We start from the raw sequence: 6,000 nt of genomic DNA on the forward strand, positions 1-6,000 counted from the left end.
CATAAAAACCATTCCCACCACCAAAGGACTGTGACCCATCCCTCCCGCCCACTCCCACCCCCCACTGGCCCAGGAAGCTACATGTCTACCCCTCACCACTAGGTTTTTACTTTGGTGCCCTACTTACAATTTGATCAGGTCCTGCTTTTAGTTTCCCTTTCAGATCTTCTAAGTCAGCTTCTGTTGATGAGTGGAATCATCCCATACTCATCTTTCTCTTTCTGACTTAGTTCACTTAACATAATTCCTTCTAGCTCTGTCCAAGATGGGTGAGAGAAGGTGGGTTCATTGTTCTTGATAGCTGCATAGTATTCCATTGTGTATATATACCACAGCTTTCTCAGCCACTCATCTGTTGTTGGGCACCTGGGTTGCTTCCAGGTTTTAGCTATTATGAATTGTGCTGCTATGAACATAGGAGTACCTATCTCTTATTGGTTGGGTGTTATGGAGTCCTTGGGGTATAACCCCAGGAGAGGAATTATTGGGTCATATGGAAGGTCCATGTCTAGCCATCTGAGAGTTTTCCAGACTGCTCTCCACAGAGGCTGTACCAATTTACATTCCCACCAGCAATGTAAAAGGGTTCCTCTGTCCCCACATCCTCTCCAGCATTTGTTGCTGCTGTCCTTTTTGATGTATGCCATTCTTACAGGAGTGAGGTGGTATCTTAGTGTTGTCTTAATTTGCATTTCTCTGACAATAAGTGACCTAGAGCAGTTTTTCATATGTTTGTTAGCCTTTTGGATCTCCTCTGTGGTGAATGTTTTGTTCATTTCCTCTGCCCATTTTTGGATGGGGTCATTTGCTTTTTTGCGGCTAAGTTTGCTGAGCTCTTTATATATTTTGGTGATTAGTCTCTTGTCTGATGTCTGGAATGTGAAGATCTTCTCCCATTCTGTGAGGGGTCTCTCTGTTTGTTTAATAGTTTCTTTGGATGTGCAGAAGCTTTTCAATTTGATGTAGTCCCACTGGTTTGTTTCTGCTTTGGTCTTCCTTGCAATTGGGTTTGATTCATCAAAGATGTCCTTGAGGTGTATGTGGGAAAGTGTTTTACGAATGTTTTCCTCTAAGTATTTGATTGTTTCTGGTCTGACATCTAGGTCTTTGATCCATTTGGAGTTGATTTTTGTTTCTGGTGAGATAAAGTGGTTCAGTTACATTCTTCTGCATGTTTCAACCTAGTTTTCCCAGCACCATTTATTGAAGAGAGCCTCCTTTTTCCATTTAATACTTTGGGCCCCCTTATCAAAGATTAGATGCCCATAGGTGTTGGGATTTACTTCTGGGCTTTCAATTCTGTTCCACTGGTCTGTGTGCCTATTTTTTGTTCCAGTACCATGCTGTTTTGATGATGATGGCTTTATAATATAGTTTAAGGTCTGGGAGTGTGATGCCTCCATTTCTGTTTCTTTTCCTTGAGATGGTTTTGGCAATTCTAGGTGTTTTCAGGTTCCAGATAAATGATTGTAGTGTTTGTTCTATTCTCTTAAAGAAGCTTGGTGGAACTTTGATGGGTATTGCATTAAATTTGTATATGGCTCTGGGGAGAATATTCATTTTGATGATATTTATTCTTCCAATCCATGAGCATGGGATATCTTTCCATTTCTTGGTATCAGTTTCTATCTCCTTGAGTAGCGACTCATAGTTTTCATCATACAAGTCTTTCACTTCTTTGGTCAACTTTATTCCTAGGTATTTGATTGATTTTGCTGAAACAGTTAATGGGAGTGATTTCTGGATGTCTTCTTCAGATTTACTGTTTGCATAAAGAAATGCCACTGATTTTTGTACATTGATTTTGTAGCCTGATACCTTGCTATATTGCCTAACAACTTCCAGTAATTTTCTACTGGATTCTTTAGGTCTTTCTATGTATACTATCATATCAACTGCAAATAGTGAGAGCTTGACTTCTTCCCTTCCAATCTGTATCCCTTTGATTTCTTTCTCTTGCCTGATTGCTATGGCAAGAACTTCCAATACTATGTTGAAGAGTAACAGTGACAGTGGACAGCCCTGTCTAGTCCCCGATCTGAGGGGGAATGCTTTCAGCTTCTGTCCATTGAGTATGATGTTGGCTGTAGGTTTGCTATATATAGACTCCACTATCTTGAGGAATTTCCCATCTATTCCCATTTTTTGTAGAGTTTTGAGCATGAATGGGTGTTGGATTTTGTCAAAGGCTTTCTCTGCATCTATTGAGACAATCATGTGGTTTTTGGCTTTGCTTTTATTGATGTGATGAATGACATTGATTGATTTACGGATGTTGAACCAGCCTTGCATTCCTGGGATGAATCCCACTTGGTCATGTTGAACAATCTTTTTGATGTGTTGCTGTATCTGGTTGGCCAAGATCTTGTTTAATATTTTGGCATGTATGTTCATCAGAGATATTGGTCTGTAGTTTTCCTTTTTTGTTCTGTCCCTATCAGCTTTTGGTATCAGGGTGATGTTGGCTTCATAAAAGGTGGAAGGGAATATTCCTGTTTCTTCAATCTTATGGAATAGCTTAAGAAGTATGGGTATTAACTGTTTCCTGAAAGTTTTGTAGAATTCGTTTGTGAAGCCATCTGGTCCAGGACTTTTGTTGTTGGGGAGATTCTTAATAACGGTTTCAATTTCTTTGTCTGTGATTGGTGCATTTAGATTTTGTAGTTCTTCTTGGTTCAGTTTTGGAAGTGCATAGGTTTCTAGGAATTGTTCCATTTCTTCCAGATTCTCTAGCTTGGTGGCATATAGTTCTTTATAGAAGTTTCGCAGAATTCTCTGGATTTCTGTGGTGTCAGTTGTGATATCTCCTGTATCGTTTACAATTGTATTAATTTGAGTCTTCTCTCTTTTTTGTTTGGTGAGTCTGGCTAGGGGTTTGTCAATTTTGTTTAATCTTTCAAATAACCAACATTTGGCTTCATTGATCTTTTGTATGGTTCTTTTATTTTCGATGTTGTTTATTTCTGCTCTAACTTTAGTGATTTCTGTCCTTCTGGTTGCTTTAGGGTTCCTTTATTCCTCTTCCTCTAAGTCCTTGAGGTGTGTAGTAAGGTCGTTCATTTGGGCTTCTTCTTGGTGTTTAATATGTGATTGTATGGCTATAAGTTTCCCTCTCAGTACTGCTTTCGCTGTGTCCCAAATATTTTGATAGGTTGTGTCTTCATTTTCATTAGTTTCCAGGAACATTTGAATTTCTTGTTTGAGTGAGTCTCTGACCCAGTGGTTCTTAAAGAGCATGTTGTTTAGTTTCCAAATTCTATGTCTTTTAATAATTTTCCGTTTGTTGTTAAAAGTTAGTTTTACTCCACTGTGGTCTGAGAAGATACTTGGGATGATTTAAATGCTCTTGAATTTATTGATGCTGTCTTTGTGGCCTAACATGTGGTCTATCCTTGAGTATGTGTTATGTGGATTTGAAAAGAAGGTGTATTCCAGTTTTTTGGGGTGGAGGAGTCTGAAAATGTCCAAGAGGTCTAGTCTGTCAATCTCTTCATTCAATTCTCTTGTATCTTTATTGGTTCTCTGCTTTGTTGATCTGTCTAAGTGTGAGAGTGGGGTATTGAAGTCTCCCACTATTATTGTATTACTATTGATGTATTTTTGAAATTCTTTCAGTAGATGCTTAATGTATTTAGATGGTCCCTCATTGGGTGCATAGATGTTAATAATTGTTAAGTCTTCTTGACTGATTGATCCTCTAATCATTATGTAATGTCCTTGCCTATCTTTTATTACTTTATTTAATTTAAAATCTATCGTGTCTGAGATGAGAATGGCTGTTTCTGCCCTTTTTTGTGGACCGTTAGCCTGTATGATAGTTTTCTATCCTTTCACTTTAAGTCTGTGTTTATCTTGTTGTGACAGATGGGATTCTTGCAAGCAGCATATGGTTGGGTTATGTTTTCTGATCCATCCCCCCACCCTGTGCCTTTTGATGGGTGAGTTTAAGCCATTGACATTTATTGATATTATGGATTTAATGTATTGTAGTGCCATTGTTCTAAAAAACAATTTGTTTACTCTGATATATTGCAAGTATTATAGTGATTTTCTTGTTTATAAGAGGTCTTTTAGTACTTCTTTCAGGGCCGGCTTGGTGATAGTTGCCTCCTCTCACTGTTGTTTGTCTAAGATGTTTTGATCCCTCCATCTAGCTTGAATGAAAGTCTAGCAGGATATATTATCCTTGGTTGAAACCCTTTTTCATTCAGGGCTCGATAGATATCTTGCCACTCCTTTCTGGCTTTTAGAGTTTGAGTTGAGAAATCTGCAGATAGTCTTAGGAGTTTTCCCATGTATGTGACTTTTTGTTTCTCTCTTGCAGCCTTTAGGATCCTTTCTTTATCCTTACTTCTTCTCATTGTGACTATGATGTGTCTTGGTGTCTTCAGGTCTGGGTTGATTCTGTTTGGTACTCTCTGGGCCTCTTGAACCTTGATATCCTTTCTGTTATTCAGGTCTGGGAAGTTTTCTTGTATTATTTCCTCTAGAATGTTTTCTTCCCCTTCCTCTCTTTCTTCCTCTGGCAGGCCAATTATACGAATGTTACTTCTTTTGAGATCATCCCATATGTCTCTGTTGTTGTTTTCAGTGTCTCTCAATCTCTTTTTAAGCTCTTTCACCTCTCTCTTAGTTTTCTCTAACTCATCCTCTGTCTGACTAATTCTGTTTTCTGCTTCTGTTAGTCTCCTTTCCCTTGCCTCAGCTTCTTTCTTCATTACAGCTATTTCACCTTTCAGTTCTCTAATTGCCTCAAGATAATCAGTATTTTCCTTGGGGGTCTCAACTGTTGTTTCCCTAATACTGCCATTCCTTTCCTCCAATGTTGTTTTCATTTCTGTGATTAATAAGTTTATTATTGCTTGCATACTTTTCTTATCTGTGGTTACTTCTGACTGATTTCTTCTGGGCTCATGTCTTCATTCATTGGGGTAGCAGTTTTATTTGTTTTTAATCTACCCATTTTTTTATTTATGTGTTTCTCTCTTTTTTTTATGCTCTGTTGTTCCTCAGTTGTTGTGTTTTGAGCACAAGTAACACTGTACTAAATACCTTTATGACAATTGCACTCACCAACCTCCGGAATAACAGTAGCAACTGAAGTAAGTATTGAAGGAGTTTAATCATTACCAGTTAGCCAAACAATTTCTCCAGTCCGTGAAAAAATAGTAACCAAATCCCAGTGAAGAAAGAGAAAAGAAAGAGAGGATAGCAAGAATAGACAGTTATGCAAATCTACTATCCAGTGTATATTCTAGGGGTAACAAGAGTGTAAAGGGAACTAGAGCAGAGATACACACATCGAGAGTCCACTCTGGGTCAGATTTCTTCCACAAAGTAATTCACAAATTCAGAAAGGCAAAGAAGGAAGAAGTGTATGACAAGATTAAAAAAAAGAGAGAGAGATAGAGAGACATAAGAGAGAGAAAAGGGAGAAGATAAGAAGAAGAGTTGTAATTAAAGAGCAGTGCGAGGAACTTCCCAAATGTGTATCAGTGAATTTAAAAAAAAAAAAAAAAACACCCTGTTTGGTGGTATGGGGTATCCTGCTAGTAGCTGGTCCCAGGCACTGCTTATGGGGGGCCGGGGGGGGCGGCGGGAAGGATGTATGCTTGAAAATTAAAAGGAAGAAAAAAGAATTTTTTTCCTCTACTCTAATTCTTAACCCAAATTAAGTTATAGACACCTCCTTGTTGTCACCGCTATGGCCCCTTATTGGCTGGCCTGCTAAAGGCAGAAAATCCTATTGTTTACATGAGATGTGTCCGGAGCTCCAAGGCTAGCCGCTTCTCAGTCCGCCATCTTCCAGGAAACCCCCCCCTCTCCAGACTTTTTTAAAGGATTTCTCAAAAATGAAAACTAGCTCCAAGTCCTTTGATCCAATGAGAGCTATACTCAAGAAGTCTTTGGATCCGCCCTCAGGGTCGCGGTGGACCTTGGAGACTCCCAAGAGGAAGCCCCCGAGCTAAAGTGCTCTCTCCGGGTCCTCTGCCCGCCGCG

The sequence above is a fragment of the Erinaceus europaeus genome, chromosome 13, assembly GCF_950295315.1.
Source record: "Erinaceus europaeus chromosome 13, mEriEur2.1, whole genome shotgun sequence".
Lineage (NCBI taxonomy): Eukaryota > Metazoa > Chordata > Mammalia > Eulipotyphla > Erinaceidae > Erinaceus > Erinaceus europaeus.